The sequence below is a fragment of the Hylaeus anthracinus genome, unplaced genomic scaffold, assembly GCF_026225885.1.
Source record: "Hylaeus anthracinus isolate JK02 unplaced genomic scaffold, UHH_iyHylAnth1.0_haploid 11994, whole genome shotgun sequence".
NCBI lineage: Eukaryota > Metazoa > Arthropoda > Insecta > Hymenoptera > Colletidae > Hylaeus > Hylaeus anthracinus.
Window position 1 is genome coordinate 9,040,291 of NW_026534341.1, and position 17,498 is coordinate 9,057,788.

The window sequence follows — 17,498 nt, forward strand, 5'->3', positions numbered from 1 at the left end:
ATACACTAGTAAAAGCTTTTAATTAAAATAACTTCGATCGAGCTTTGACGTTCCAAAGACCAACACATCGGCAGACTTTTATATTTTTCCAGTGGCTTTCGCGAAATGTTTGTCTTACGCTTCGAACGAAAGCTTGGGAGAAATCACCAATCGGATGCTGCGGAACACCGTATTTGGAGTCTAAATAAGAAACACGAATCGGAATTGTCGCGCGCACGTATCGCGCCGCGAATCTGAGCGGATCTCCGAATCCAATTATTTGCGTGTCAACGGCACTGGGAGTCATACTCTTGCTTCGTGTAATTGTGCCTGCGCCAGGGGTGCACAAAATGGAGTTAAAAACAAGCTCGAAAATGTAAGAATGTTGGTACTTTGATTTCTTATTTTATATATTCGTTACATACAAAGTAGGTAAGATGATTTAAGTCACCTTTATGGACAGTCAAGAAGAATTTCTGTGTGATATCTTTTATATTGTGCTATTTTTGTAAGTAGTTACTTTAAATCCTCCTCTCCACTATATCTATTGAAGAAAGTTTTAATTAAATGATTGGTTTGATGTTTCCAAATAAATTTCTCATTATAAAAATATATATGTGTACCGTTTATTCATGTACATATTTCTAACGAAACATTTATTTGGAAACATCGAATATATTAATAAATTTCTATACTTTCCTCCATAAATGAAAATTCTATTTACCCACCATATAATTTTACCTGACATTAATTTCTTGATCATTACAAACACTAGCGAGCCCAAACAATAAGTTCTCGTCCAAACAATGTTATTAACCATACCCTCAGAGCAAACATTTTCACTTCGAAGACTATATTTTGTCCAAACGTACCCTCCAATTTTCCCCAATAGAATATAGAGTTGCGCGCCACTGACGCAAGTAGATGCTCGCAAGCGTGCAAGCTGCAGAAATAATTGGTGCGCAAGGTATACGCAGACAGCGCGAGCTAGGGAGCTCCATTTCATCCTTTCAAAGGTGTTACTTGCCTGGCACGGCTTGTATCGAACGTTTCCCCAAGTATAAATTAAGGTTCAGCCGGCACAGCGAACTAATTAACTGGAAATCAAATGTCGCGTTCCAGTGCTGTCTTACTGGTTGTAGCGAGAGCTCGGTAGCGCAAGAAGATTTCACCCCCCGGAGTTTCCATTAATCGGGATGGTAAGAATCGAAGCGCGTCGAAGTTCTGCGACTAATTGTAAGCATTGGTAATGACGGAAGCGGAAACTTGGAATCATTAAACCGGGTTGTTTCTGGTAAACCGATCCCACAGTCGCGCTCGATGCGGGAACGATCCGTAAAATGATCACCGTTGCAGGGGGAACGCGAACTCGAACGCTGATAGGATCGATGGAAACGTGGCTCAGAAAATTGTGCCACTAATGGGGAATTGTTAGCACCCTCTCCCGCATTTGTAAACATAATCCACGAGTCTCCGTGAGCGTTTGTCCCTACGAACAGAACTAATCGTGTCCCAACGTAAATGTTTGCACTTGAAGTTGCAAAGCTTGGATTCAAAGATGCGCTGCACAAAGAGTGCACTTGGAGAGTAGGAAGGAAACAGGAAATCCAATCGCACGGAACAACGCAAGATTTCCTTCCGAACTTCGCCATTGGACAACGATCATTGCGCTTGACAGCAATTACGGAGCTGTCAGTTGGAATCGTTTCGCGTGTTCCTGGAAACAGGAAGCAGAACGAATTATAAATGCATAGCACGCGAAAGCTCATCGATGCAGATAGCGTTCACCCCCGGAGGAAAGCGTTTATTTCGCAGCTACGTCACTTATTGGTAAACACGAACGAGGCTAAAGGGTCGGTTAATTCGACGCGACGACGGCCATTTCCCGTGGCAACAGAGATTGCTGTAATTATCCTTTTACGAGCAGTCTGTAATTTCGAAGCTTTCCCAAGGAACGGTAGCGGTTTTTGTACGGTGGATGCTTCTAGGGTGAGGAACTCCACGGAAGGAAGGAAGGAAGAAAGAAAAAAGGGAAAAACTGAGGGAAACGACCGGGGGAAAGTTGCAGCAGCGAAACACCGCTGGTACCTCCTTTATCTTTGATTGTAAAGCCAGATATCTGATTTTTTGGCCAAATAGAAGCGTTTTCTGTATCGATAACCCCATCCATCGTTACTTTCCGAAAGGATTCCGCGAAGAGATTCTTGATTCGTTAAACGATCTGTCTACGTTTAGGACAAAATCATTCACGACTCGAGATTGGAAGTATTTTAAATTTAAAGTGAATGTATCGTGGCGAAGTTAGTGCGAAAGTTCGAGCCGAAGTCTTATGTAGTCCATTTTCTTGGTGGTTTCTTGAAGTTTTGAGACTTGGAACATCGTGCTGAAAGGATTATGGTGAACTTGGAAAAGTTAGCTGCCTTATAAGACTGCGAACTCAACTCTTCATACACTCTAATTGCATGGCGAACTTTAAAGACTCTGCATAGTTTGGAGATGAAACTAATCGGGTTCTCGTTATACTTTTGTTAAGTGTCGAGTCTTCAAACATTTTCTTGAATGGACTATAATGAATTTCGAAGAATTGAAGACCGCACGTCAAACTTTAAAAAGTTCTTTCTTGAAATAATATGAGCCGCTCATTGCACAAATTGATTAACTTCATAAAACAAAAAGTTGAGAAATGCGACGAAATAATGTAGATTGTTTTTTAAAATTCCCATTATGATATGAATTTAAATAAATATTGAAAAAAGTTCTTTCTCTTCCAGGAAAGTTATTGTAAATATAAAAAGTTATGACTGTACCAAGTGCTTTGACACATAAATTTAAGATTTTTCAAAAAGTGGAGTTAATCGATTTGTACAATGAACGGATCATATGAAACTTCACATACAAAATAAATGACTTCCTAGTGCATGTACCAAAATAAAATCAATCTCTGTAGCGAATGAAAACCACAGACCCCTGACAACTTCAACTTCGATTTCAGATGTTCCAGTGCTGACGATACTTGCACCTCCCAAAATATTAATGGATCACGGTGTTTTCGACCTCCAAAGGTGAAAACCCCCTAGAGAATTCTAAACGACCGAGCGATGAATGGCGATCGCGTAACAGAAAGGTGAAAAATGTTGACGTTGAACAAAAATGGCACTGAAAGCATAGTGGTTCTTTTGATTCGTAGAATTAGCTGAAGTGGTTCTCGCAGCGGCTACGACCCTGTTGTTTCGCAGTGCACTCAATTGAATTTCTCGTCGTTGTGAGCGACAGTAATTTCCTTCATTGTCATTTAAAGTTGAAAAGTGGCCTGGCACTCGAAAGCTGGCTGCACTTTACAGCTGAAAGCGCTAAAATGCGGAACGATTTGCAAATAATGCCCGGCGAGTTATTGCGTCTATCTGATTGGCCAATTCGCATGATAAATTTTATGCATTAAAAGATTTGTCGGTAACCCCCGTGTTCGCCAACCGTTTACATAACAAATATTACTGTTAAATGCCGCTAAATATGAAAACATTTACTAAACGCAGCGTTCGGCCGATTTATTAAGGGAAAATATCGCTCAATCCGTTGACACTGGCTTGCTAATTTTCGTACTCAATTTTGGGAACGTTCGGTCGAGTCGGATCAAATATTTTTCATTTTTAAACTAACAACGTACGATAAACGTGTTAATCATGACGAATTTGCTGGAATATTTCCAAATATTCGCAATTATTGTCACTGCAAAGGTGAGAGCAATAAATCGAGACACATTTAGGTGTATCCAGACGTATTTAAATATTGATCGCGCTCGACAAGGAAATTTTTTCTTTTGTATTCGTTCATTAAATAAACATTCACCTATCAAATTTTTAAAAATATTTATTCGAGTATTTTTCTCCAAGCGACATTATCGTCAGGATTTGTTTGCCCTGTCCTGCGACCCATTTCTCCGTACACGTATCTGATATATTTATTATCAACGTAACTGAAAAGACTTATAGCGCGTGCACGGTGATTTATAACGTTACAATGTTTGTTCGACCGATACGGTTTTGTTTGCTCCGACCGAGAAGTTTACATGATAAAACAACGAAGTTCGCGTGACACGACGGGACAACAAAGTTCTTGCAACGCGAGCATGCTTGTATAATATTCGTATAACGACGTAAGTGCTTGTAATTTCACGTGGAATTCGTTAGACTGACAAATATTGCTCCAGTTTCCAGAGCACAAGTTGACGTCCCTTATTTACATGATTTCGGAGACCGAGAACATTTATGGTGCAGCATTTGCTTTGTAATACAGGATGTTTCGGTTTAATCGATCCTCGTAAAGGTAAGAAAAATGATTAACGAGAAGTTTTTCAAATAACACTACATATTTTGAGGTAAATTTAGTTTCGCGATGAATAATTTTCTTTTCGAAGAGAATTTCTTGCCTTGAATTGATTGAAGAAAGAAAATCATGTCTACCCATTTAGGTATTAATATTTCATTGTTCTCAAACATCAAAGCAAACGAAACAAAAGTCCCTCGGAGTTGCTCTGGGAAGATAATTGAATCTTCGTCGACGATGTGAACACCAATGGAAAATCCTGCGATTGTTCAACCGTTCGTGATACAGGCAAAACCAAAGAGAAGGCGCGAAATAGAGGGCAGGGAAGCATAACGATCTCATCGTAATGCAGTTTTCTATTCTCCGCAAAAAGCAGGCGTCGTCTCGACTCGTCGACCGACCGAGTTGGGAAACGAGAGAACGGTTAAATACATTCGTTTCCCTTCCATCATCTATTTCTCGTTACCGCAAATTAGGGGGTAAGGGGACGGTGAGACGGAACAATATCGAACGGAGAACGAATTTTCATCCTGAGAAACCGGGTCCCTCGTAAAGTCCTTTTATAGAGATCCGTGAAAATCTCGTAGGCAACGTCGAAATATCTTTTTTCCTCCCAACTTCGACGACCGTAAAACCTTATGACCAAGTTTCTTTTCGCATAATTCCATTATTAAAGGGCTAGTCGAGCCTGGAGAGCGCAAATGTAGGTTTTTTTTACGTGTTGCTTTTCGAAACGGGACTTTGGAGGTAAAACTACTACGACAAATGTTAAATTATTTAATTTTCAATCATTTTTACACCAAATTTTAACATCGTACAAATTTTCACGAGTTTCAGCTTGGCAACCTTAAAAGGCTCTTTTATTAACGTGACGTGCAAAAGTCCCTTTTGTTAATACGACACACAAAAGTCTCTTTTATTAAGGTTAGATGAAACGGATTGAATGTTCTCTCGCTTTTGACAATAATTTTCTGCAATCCGCGTAACTCGTGCCGGTTCACGTATTTTTTAATGCAGCACGCTGGTCGGATCGGATTGAAATATTTCAATAAAAATGTCGAAGTTAATGGTTTTTCAAAAACAGTCGAGCCGGGCAATAACACGCGACAGCGATAAATTTCAATATGATTTTGACGCTACCGATGAAAATTCATATTTAACGATGGACCTACTGTCCACGAAACTCAACTAGTTTATAGAGGATTTTGGTTATAAAAATATAAAATTTCAAACGCTGCGTCTGTAGTTTTTTATTCGAGAAAAATTGACAACTGGACAGAATTAAAAAAACCTTTACTTGCCCGTATTGCAACGGACAAGAGATCATAATTCTCAAAGAGGATTTAACGCTGATAAAAGCACTAATTTAAATAGTTCAAAGAATAGATGCATAAAGGATTGTTTAAGTTCACGTTAATTAGTTTTCTCTGTTCCTGATGGCTGTTACGCTCACCGTGCTGAAACATTCATGATATCCGGGTATTTAAATAATTTAGGACGAAAGTGGGTATTAATTCAAACGCTTCCTTTTATCGATCCTCTCCATCTTCACAGGAAATTAGAAGCTAACTGGATTTTAATTAGTATTAATTCCGAGGGCTGGCGACGTAGGTCGAGGTGATAAAAATTTTTACGTTAAATCACGCCACAGGTAATCGTAATAAAAGTTAATTAACCTTCAATATTTTATTTTCAACTCGCAGAATTGTAATCTCCTAAACGTTTACTTCTTTGTGTTTTTTAATTTAGAAAAATTTTTTCATTTTCAGAAATAATTCATTTTGAACCAGACGAAAATTGTCGGATTAACCAGCATCTAGTACGTTATCGTTCAAAAAATAAGTTAAATTCGCATCGCGGTTGAATGTTCCATTTCAATTTTGTATTCGCAATTCTGCCAACAGAGTCTGTTGCGTGGATGAAATCTGAATTGCAGAGGATCGATTAAAGCCTTCTCCCGTGCTCCCGTGAATCAAGGGATTAAGACATAATTCCGCGCTGCAGTTCCCTGGTAATGCAGTAATTTATTGATCGGTCTTGAAATGTATGTTTTACGAGAATCACGCTGCCGGCGTGAAAGCGATAAAATTCCACCGAAAGACCAGCGCTATCCGAAGACACGCTAAGGTTAGTGTTTCTTCTGGCGACGATGACGCGGGGAACGAGTAATTCCTCGAATCTTGTCGGGGCCGTCGCGAAATCGAAAAACGTGGCAACGAATCAATCCTTCCGAACAATCGTAAACGAAAAGTAGGTGGGTGTCATAAAATTTTTATGAACTTCGTGCTATCATATCACCGCTGTGATTCGTCTTGGGGAGTTTGCAGACGTGCGCGAGCAATGACGTGCTGGGTTCCATCAACGTTTACATCGCTAATCACTTGACACCATCCCACGGAATTTCTTTCCTTTGGATTAGAAAATAGTTGGAATCGGCAAATGTTTTATTTATTAGGAACTTGTACTCCCCGCCACTGAATTCAGCCGTCGGATCAATTGATTTTCGCGAAACAGAGGGTTGCAAACAAGATATTTTTCCGATAGTTTGCCGAATGCTAATAAAGTGTTTTAAAATATATGCAACTATTTAACGAGCTTTCCAGGTCACTGTATCAAAGCGCGTGAAAATTGACACGCGTCCAGAGGTAGTCCGGACGTTTAAAAGCGATTTAGATGCAGTTTGCGGTTTGGAAACCGCGGCGAGCTAATCACGTAACCCGTTTAGGCGTTAAAAACATCGACCTGATCAAAAGCAGAATAATGAGATTCAGTCGTTCTGCCTGGATCCGCGTGAATCATTCGTTCAAGCTCGTAATTTCGCTCGTAGAGACATTAATTAACGCAATTGAGTAATCGAGCCGCGACCTTCGGATTGCCGATCACTTGATTCGCACCTCTAGGTGTGGATCGATGTTTAGCGTTTCGCAATGTAATGTCTATCGAAATTAAGGCGATATTATAGCAAGCCTTAGATTTTTAATCTGTTTAAATTTAAACACCAATAAAAACGCCTGTTTTATTAATTTTGAAATTTATTATACCTCTAACGAGTGAAATTAACGATTTGCTCACCTGCTGTGTGTCCAGAAATAAAGTGAAATGGACGTGCACCACTTTCATGTTTTCCCCAATAGCTCTAAAGGGGCTAAGCCAATATAGTAGAAAGAATCGACAGCCGATTGGAAAGTTTGTGAAAAACGTACAAAGGCATCGTTGCTCCGCTCCAATTGCCCTTCTACTTCATAGGTTTGATTATCAAAATAGCAATATAGGACTTTTCGACCCCCATCGGAGCAGCTTTGAGAGCCGATTGCATCGAGAGACGTGTACGATGTACACGAAAGGGAAACGTTGATCCATCGGTGTTTAAAGATCAAAGTGTACTCGAGACTCGATCGCTGTGACTTCATATCGCAAAGGGAAATCAATCGCCTTTCTTTCAGGGATTGCATGATTAAACAAAGCGCCCGACGCGCAGACGGGCTCTCGAGCTGCGATCAATCGCTATTCATTAACTTTGCTCGTTTCTGTCGTTGGGAGAGGTGTGGATTATTCGATTCAGGAGAGTGAGAAGTCATTTAATATCCTTCGATTCGAACGTAAATGTTTTCATACTTCGTCGATTGAACTAGTGTTCAGACCTGAATGAATATTATTGTAATAATGGTACGTTACTAGATAGACAGATGGATAGTTTACTCCTTGTAACTGTTACATAAGAAAGAACTTTTGCTTAGATTACATCTTCTACGAAATTTACCATTAACGAATTCTTTGCTTCCCTTAATTATTTCTGTCGAACTGTAAATCATTCTATACTGGTAATTTTAAACAATTTCAGTACGAAATAAACGACTGAATTTTTCTTGAATATTTCTATAAATATTTTTCAAAATAACCAAACAAAACGATACGATTCATCAATTAAAATGATTCTATATCTTAGCAGAGAATACAATATCTTATGCCAAATACTGTACACCCATTTAAACATAGATTGGTAGCAGGCTAACTCCAACAGTTCACGATGGGGAATTAACCGAGAAGAACGAACAATGTTCAGACTCCTCCACAATAATCGCAGGCTCACATCTCTCTTCCAGTCCATTACAGCTTCCCTACTGGATTATTCTGAAAACAAGAGTTCCCTCTTTTTCAAACCCTCGGAAGGTAAATTTCGCACACTTGATACAATTGAACGTACAATTGAACCCTCCCGAAGTCGTATCATGTTTGCATTCATCGAAAAGGTTGCAAATAATTAAAAAAAAAAAAGAAAAAAAAACTCGCGAAGATTATTGTATTCGTCGGCGCTTGAAGAAAATTTCCAAACACAAGCAAGACAATAAAATTCTACCAGACAGCTTCGTAATTTTCTGATCCTCCAAGGACCTTTCAATTATCTCCGCGGGGAATTATTCCGTGGAGCTTCTTCATGCCGCCGAGGCAATAGCTACTGGCATTTCAGCCGCAATCGACGCCACCGCAGATATATTTGAAAATTGATTTTTCTTTCTGGCAGGCGACTGGAAGTCGGAGAAAAACGGCGCATCAAAGTGGCACTCGAGGAGTGGATCGTCCAGGCCCTCCCACCTAGTCAATTACCCGCTCCTGGGCCGCGGAGAAAGGGAAAACGGGGTCGAGGAAGAAGGGACTCCTCTCGAGAGAAAAGCGAAAAAAAACGGTACGACGAGAGGAGCCAGGAAATTTGCTAGGCGCCTCTTGCGACCGGAATATCGCGGCGTCAGCGGCTAGCTTATAAAAGGTGTCTCGTGTGGCCTTCAAAGCTTCTCGGCGTCCTAGATGCTACCCCTGCTGACTGCACGTACCCTCTGATTTGGTTTGTTCGAGAGGTCGTTGGGTTTCGTTATGGGTAACTGAAATAAATGGAAGAGAGGCGCGTGACGAGTGGTAGCCTAAGCTATAGAAGCCTCCTCTCGTGTACAATTTTATCTACCACTCGTATTTCATGTGTAAACACTGTCTCTTGGGATCACTTGGTTAAACATTTCTCAAATCGTTTTTATTTGTGGTTCCCTTTGAGAGGAAGAAATTGTCAACAACCTCTTGGTACATGATTCATACATGAACAGAAATACTCGAAGCGATCGAGATCTTTCAAAACTTCTAAAAGTCATTATCCACATTCCTCGATTTCGAAAAGTCCTTCAGACGGAACATACTTTAGATAGAAAGGACGCATGATTCGATAAATATTGAAGTATCTTTGCAGCGCCTCGTTCCACTCGCAACCCCAGCTCATATTTTTGAGCGCTATCGTACAGAGCCCAATGCTTTTCCGTGAAATCACACAACTTCAGGGGTTGGATTGTTCGCTAACTCTCAAACGGGAGGAAAACTTTCAAGCGATACAGTTTCGCGAGATGCCTCATATGTACACCGAGAGTCACAAGTATGCACGAGTATACGAAGTATCTTCGAACCGATTTGCGAGCAGAACAACTCGGTTTTGCGGGATTTCCCAGACAGTCCGGCATTCGGCGAATTTGCAATAATGCCTTTCGTTGCCGTTGTCTGGCCGGGTGCCGTTTATGCGGATGCGTGTGTGTCGCGTTTAGTCGCCGTACGGGGTGAATCGCATGACGCGACAACCCCTATTATTTTTCTACAGCTTTCGATATAATAATATTAGATTCGTTGGAACTTTAAATATAGCTCGAGCTTACCTCGTCCTTTTATTAACGTGTACTATTTCTAGTGGACCACCCTTTACAGACGTTTATGCGTTTCCATGCCCACTCGTAACGCTTGGGAAAGTCCGTTGGCAGCGGGTTCGGTCGGGTAGATATATAGCTGCGCATATCTTTTAAGGTATTTCGCGAAAAATCTCCAACAGTCGAAGTTTCCCGGGAGACGCTGGAGATTTTCGTGCGATCCGTAGAGACATCGGCGTCGCGACGAACGCCACGCATTTCTCTACACGATATATGTATATTCGCAGGAGGAATTTCTCCAGAAACTGTTGCAGACTCCACGGGAGCTGTTTCTCCGCAGGGAAAAGGAACCGTGCAAAGTGATGGAATTATTGCTTTTTTATCTCTTGGCCACGGTCCACAGTGGCCACGTCTACAGTGACCATGGTTCTTGTATCATATTGATAACTATAGTCACTTGTGAAATTCATAATTTAAAACGCTCTATAAATAATGATCTCTCCTCTTTTCCAAGTATATAAGAAAATTATGCTGAATTTATGTTTGGTTATAAAAATCAATCTCTCTTCAATGATGTATAAACTCACTAAAAGTACAATAAGTGCAGTTTGAATTCTATTTTTATTTTATAATCGTGTGCCTTAGAGCCTCTTTCGATGCGTGCCATCGAGCAACGTCAAAGGACGAAGCTTGTAAATGGCGAAACAATTTTCGGTCGGCGAAGAAATTAAAATATGCCGCGATCTTTTCCCACGTGTGCTCTAGCGTTTGCACTTCCGCCAATTTACCGCGGCAAAACACGTTTGGAGTAACCATTGCCGAAACAGGAACACCTGCGAGCGCATGTGTTCGCGCACCTGTGAGTTTCGGTATGTATTTACGCTGGCGGAGGCCAAAGTGCTTCGTAAACGAGGTAAAATAGGATGCAAAGGGGCGAACAGGGGGTTTGGGGGCGAGTAAAAAGGCCGAGGTACGCGCGCAGCGTTCCAGGGACGATTCCAACGAATCGCGATATTTGCAGCCGGGAGAAACTCCAAAGTCATCGACGTTTCCGCAATTTTCCATACGGTAATGATCCAGCGAATTTTCCAGAAAATCCAATAGAACTTTTTGCAGATACCTTTTACGATACGAATTTATTATTTTCGCGATGTTCAAAAGACGTACTTTCATTCTGCTACGCTACAGAAGAAAATTATGGATACTGTGTGGAAAATTATCAATAAAAGTTTCTTCTTTCGTTCCTACATTTAATATACAGTCAGTTTCATAAGTATTCGTATCCTCTATATGTATTGAAAAAATTTGTCTAAATTAAATGACAGGTTTGATGTTGATACAGAGACTTTGTAATAAATACTGAAAGTTGCATGCAACATTTCTTATAATTTCCAAGAAAAGCGATTCAATCCCAAATAATTAACAGAACCGTTGTTTCGCGTCGTTCCCGTTCGAACGAGCGAACAATCGAGCGCATAATTCCAATTTTATCGACGTAGAAGGAAATATTCAAGAGCAACGCCGTAGGAACTTCCGAGGAATCGTTCGCTAGGAGGGCAAGTTTCAATTCGGAAGAGCAGTTCCGCGTAATCTCGTCTGCAGCCGCGTTTTAAGCGAAGAAAGTTGCGACCCGGTATTCGAAAGTTCTTTAGCCGCTCCATCCCTGCATAAATCTCCCGCTATCGCCGCATTTTTCCCTGCGCCCCGCGTTCGACCACGACGGTTCCTGCTCAACCCCCTCGTTCATCGTTTTACGCCACCCCATCGACTGCATTCCCTGCACCCTGCTCCACTACCCGTAATACCCGCCCCGTTAGCGTCGAGCGACACGTACCGATATTGCTTCGACGCGCTTTGTTGTTCTGCATAAAAGAATCTATTGAGATTTACGCCACGAAAAGAGGGAAAAGAAGAGCATCTACCCCACGCGGTTCCTCAAGAGTCTCCCCACCTGTTCCGCGTCGCGCAAAGTTTCCGCAGAAATAACCATCGGTAAACTCGTTCCCTAAGTTTAGAAAACCATCAGGATTTTTCGGGATGGCAATAAGAATAATTTAAAGAGACTGTTGGATATTCGAGAAGTCGTCTTTCTACAAGAAACCTAGCGAAGTGAAATTCGAAAACCATAATCAATGCGAATAAAGGAAAAAGTCACTAGGTGAAAATATTGTATGGCCGAACGAGATCCATTTCGTTTCGCCATATGCGTTCTTGCAAGCCGCGGTCGCAATCTGTTTCAATAAAGAAAGAAATGGAAAAGTGTCGTTCTAGGTGCGACACGTAGAATAGTGCCGCAGTGGTCGTACAGGTAGAATTCGAGGTCGTACTCAGTTCTGAAAATGGAATAAGGGTTGTTCCGAGGCAAGTAGAATAAAGGGCTCCCCTGTCAGGGACGTAGAATAAGAAGTGTTCCTAGGCAGACAAGTAGAATAGTTTTGTGCCAGACGAGGCAGAAAGTGGGTCGTGCGTGTTCAGAGATGGTTGAAGCGGATTGTACATGGTGATTGTGAAAAACCCCACTGCGAGATAAATATTACAAGGTTGGCAAAAATTCTTTTCGTATTTAAGGTATATCAGAAAATATTGGAGATTTCAGTCAGGATAAAGACTTTAGTTTAGTTCCATAAATGGTTTCGTTTATCTTCAAAGAAAATTGCACAACATTTTCTGCGACACTTAATACACCCAAATTTTTGAAACGTTTTCGTAGTGTTGTTTTTGTTTCAGAGTCGTTCGATCGCAAAAAGGGGAAAATTGGCGAGGGGAAATTCTCAACGCAGCGACAAAAAGGGCCGAGGAAATTGATGCAAGAGGACCAGAAAAAGTTTTTTGTTGAAGCGCCGCGAAATACGAAGATTTATAACCCCGAGAGAAAAAGAGCGCGGTAGGGAATGCATTTCGCGGCGTCCTCAGGAACACGCGTGAATTTTCATTCGTGTGACAAATTGATGGCGCACTATGCAGGCGATTCGTTCCCATCCGGACAAAAAATTATTTCTAGAGCACCTCCGGAGCATCCAAGCTTCGGTCCATTGTTCACGATTTCGGCGAACACGTTCATTCGTTTTACTATGGCAAAGCGCGTCTCGCTTACGGTGCTTCGAATTCCACTGAATCTTAATTAAGCCCTGACAAAAGATTCACCAAATACGCTCGTGTCAGAAGAACTCACATGCCTTTTAAGATATGCTTGCGTCGAGGATTCTTTTTCCTTGGCAACTTTGTTTATTAATGACAGTGAAAACCTTTGGATTTCTATCCAACATTTATACTACCTGCATCAGATTTGGTCCGCGATCAGGAAAATTGCAGGAAATTTCCCCTGCGCCCCTAAAATTTTATCACCAAGGTAAAACTTTACAGCGTCGCTGAAGGGTAGCAATACAGACCATTCACGCCGCAGAGTTCCTCCCAAGACAGGGATAACAGGTCTGAATTGCCCGAAGCATTTGGGTGAACGATCCGACGAAACTAACGGAGAACGAAACCGCAACGTAGGAACGAATTTGCCTGAAATTTTTATTCCCGTACGGTCGTTCGTCGGACAACGACGCACAGGAAGGAAGCTAAGCTCCGGTCTGGCAAGCAGAAACCCCTCCACCGTTAACCTTTCGTTGGATATCTTTCTCCCAGGCGTCGTATAACGCGTCAAAGTAAACGAGATTCATCGGGAGCACGCCCCCATCGAACGAGACGTGAGTATATTTACCGAGGCAGGGCGCAATTCGAAAACGTCGATTCTCGGCTCGCGTCCGTTGCGCCGAGGAGGCACTAAAGTTGCCAGGAAAGAGAAACGACGCAGATTCTATCGCTTGCACTTCCCTACGAATCTCTGATCTTTACTCGGGAACCGATCTCCGGGCTGAATGCGGTAACAATTTTCCACGAGGCGGGAAATGCGCGAGAATCGTCGTACGATCTAGCCCTCTGCATGACGAAGGGTGTTCGGAGTTTCTTTTATGCAGTCGGTGATTTACATCCGCGATTCTTGGATCCCGTTCAAGACAAGAAATCACGATACACGTGCACCGAAGGGAATTCATTGGAATCCTAATGGATGGAGGCGTTTTGGCATGAGGTTTTGGACCGTGATTAGTGAATTAACGGGGCGTTTATGCTGGGGAATTTGTCTTTAAAGGGAGAAGAATTATTTATATGGATATACAGTCAGTCGAATATTCATAACCTTCTATGTCTGTTAAAGAAATCTGACTAAATTAAATGATAGGTTTGATATTTTCAAATAAATGTTTCATTATAAAAATATACATGAATAAACTTTACACGTGTATATACTTCTAATGATAAATTTATTCGGAAACATGAAGCCTATAATTTAATTTAGGCAAATTTTTTTAATAGATAAGACTGGCTGTATGTGGAAGGGTTTTCGAGGTTTTAGGTATAGTCGATTTGTATTTGCAGAAAATGTTAATAAATTCATGAAACAGTACAGAAGTTTCGATCCTGAAACTGTAATTAATCCTCACCGGCGGCGCGACACAGTAGAAACGGCTCGTTTATAGTCAGACAGAGTAGAACTGTCCTGTGTGTGGTCGGACACTCCACGCGGTTTTATCGACTTTCTACAAGCAAGAGGGCTATTCTTCACCGTACAGCGGACCGAGACCACTCGAATGTCTCCTTCTGGACACATTGCAGTTTCTCGAAGAGTTTACAAAGGAAATCTACACAAACAGCACTTGCAAGTTTTCCCCTCGGATTGTATTTCGTTAGATCAATGCACGTCGAAATTCGCAAAAACGGCGATATCGTTTCTAGTCTAGCGGTCGTAAATATCTGATAACATCCATTTTTGTCCCAGAAAAAAAAACATCACTTTCCAGAGGAACAGCAAACATATCGCAAACTCCCAATTACACATACATTAGACCAGCGCGGAGCAAATCGTTTGAATACAAATATCAACGTTTGCGTCGACGAAACATGGCGGACCGCATAATCTGATCGCGATTCCAGCTTTTGCTTGGCGGGGAGCAGTCGCGCTTGGCTGCGGAATGCAAATGCCGCGCGGAATGCCGCGCGAATGGCATCCGATATTAATGGAAGTCGAAAAATTTCAATAATTTCCGTGGGATTCGGGCCGAGGAGGATCATGAAAATTCATTAAAAGGGAAAACCGTGAGGAGATGAGACAACACGTTGCCCCGGCCAGCGTCGAACATCGCTTTGACCCCGTTGCGCCGCACCGACGCGGACCCGATAATCAGAAAGCTGCTCAGCCAACCGGAAAATCGGAAAATGAAATAACGAGCGGCGATCAAACCTTTAGAGCCGAGACACCGGCACCGGTATATCACCGGCTGAAACGATATTATATCCCGTGACGTAGAACCAAAGACTGCTCGTAAAGTTTTGGCAGGATGGAATGAGACCGATCGCCCGGAGACCCTGATGAATTACAAACGACGAAAATGGACCCCGGTCTCGGTGTCGACGCGAAACGACCCGTTATCCGTTTGGTCAGCCCTATCCGGCACTGTTAGCCTGTGACCTGGACGACCATTGTCTGACATTTTTACTCGCGCGGGGAATAATGCTGTGCTTCATCGATTTTTACGAGGATTTACGAAAAGTATGCAAATCTCGTATCGTTGCTGCTGCTTGTTGAGTTTAAGGGAGTAATTGCCCTATGTACAGATGTTGATTAATCTATTGGAGACATTAGAATAGAAATGGGAGTTTACTCTCCGAGTAACACATATTGTTGATTGATTGTTCGATAGACAGTGCTGCAGACTATAGATTTTTGTTACACACAAATGAAGGTTGTACTAGGTCTACTATTCAAATCTACTATTCAAATATAAATTAAGAAAAACGGGACTTTCTTCTATTGCGAAATTTGCATGCAGAGCAATCTTTAAATACCTCTCCAATTCAAGAGCCCTGGTATAAGAGTGGTCTCTCCCTTAAAGTCTAAAGCTAACACTAACGAAAAACAGCGTAGTTTCGGCATTGCACCAACGAACATTTGTTTAAAGAACAGTCGAAGAGAGTAGGGGATGTTTTTAAATAAAGTGACGCGAGCTCGGAGTCCGTCGCAAAGCGGGCATTTTCGGAAATCGATAATTGCAGCACTTCGTTTGATGAAGCTGAAAAAGTTTTGGTGCTGAGACGAACGCCGCCTGAGTAACGAGATGTCTTGGCTCCGTTATAAGAATCTCGCTCGATTAATCCTCCTGAGAAATTACGATATTGCGAATTACCAGCCGTGCTATCGATTGTCCGAACCATTACCTTCGGCGTTGAATATTCCGTGCTGCGTAGAAACTATTACCATCCATATTGCTCACGGGTTGACCACGCGTCTCTGTGTAACTTTAGTCGCGTTAGACGATCGATGACAGGTATGGACGCGCTGGCTCGGACAGGTGACAACTCGGTAAACCGTGACACCCTGAACGGATTAATTGTTGTTGGCCAAGAATTCCAACTTCTGTTACCAACAGTGAACTTCGAACGTGACGACAATTCGATATAAAGAGAATGAAATTGTATTGGAAGGAAGGAGAAAGGTATTGAACATACAGAGTGATAGATTTTTTATTGCTGTTGGCATCACTCAGTCTTTTTTATTAAACGTATGAATGAAAATATCAGACTCGAGAGACTGGGTTATAAAGGTTCACCTTCTCCCATCGGTAGTAATGCTCGAGATGCTGTCAGCCACAGTAGAATATCATGTATCAGGTCAGACAAGTATAATAGAAGCATATTCACATGGCTCAGTGAAAATAGATTATATCTGGTCGGACAAGTAGATTGACACTCTGCCTGTCAGATGAACATGAGATTGATGGTACCTATAAACCACAGTAGAATGCACCGTGTATGGCCAGATAGCCAGGGACAATTCGCAGGTTTGCAGCATTATTTCCTTCTAGCAGTCTTTCAATTAAATATCGCTCATCGATACAATCGCAAAAAGAGTCAAGAGTGATATATATCGTTGCTCAAAGCTGTCAATGTCTAATGCACATAGATTTATTTGTGCACTTCAATTTTATTTCAAATACCGTAATGCGTGTAATATATAAGATAAGCTGGTGTCTTCTTTGGTCTGCCTGTCCACCGAAATAAACATTTTTGTTTACAATAATGCATCTTCGCTTAAAGTTGTCTAGGATTTCTCGGATATGTATGAAAATTTTCTATGGCACATAAAGGATTAAAAACTATCCAACCCAAATCATGCAAACTACTATTTTCCGTAAGGTCCTCACACACCAACTTAAGGATTATAATATTCAAAATACGACCCCAGATTGTCGTCATCTAATCCCCCGACATTTCCGTCTGGTTGTCCCCTAGACTTTCGGCAAATTGTTGGTACGTTTCACAGACGCACTTCGTTAATTTGCTCAGACGGCGGCAGTAATTTCGGGCAATTATAATTATGAGATTACAATTAGTTGCCCTCCCCAGCCACCCCTCGGTAGTCGAGACGTCCGAGAGAGAGAGAGAGAGAGAGAGAGAGAGAGAGAGAGAGAGAGAGAG

General features: G+C 41.7%; 1 protein-coding gene across 5 annotated transcripts in view; it reads right to left on the bottom strand.

Annotated features, from left to right (window-relative positions):
• The window catches only part of LOC128888435 (uncharacterized), a 269,895-nt gene that overhangs the window by 18,347 nt on the left and 234,050 nt on the right, over positions 1–17,498 (bottom strand). The window lies entirely within an intron of this gene.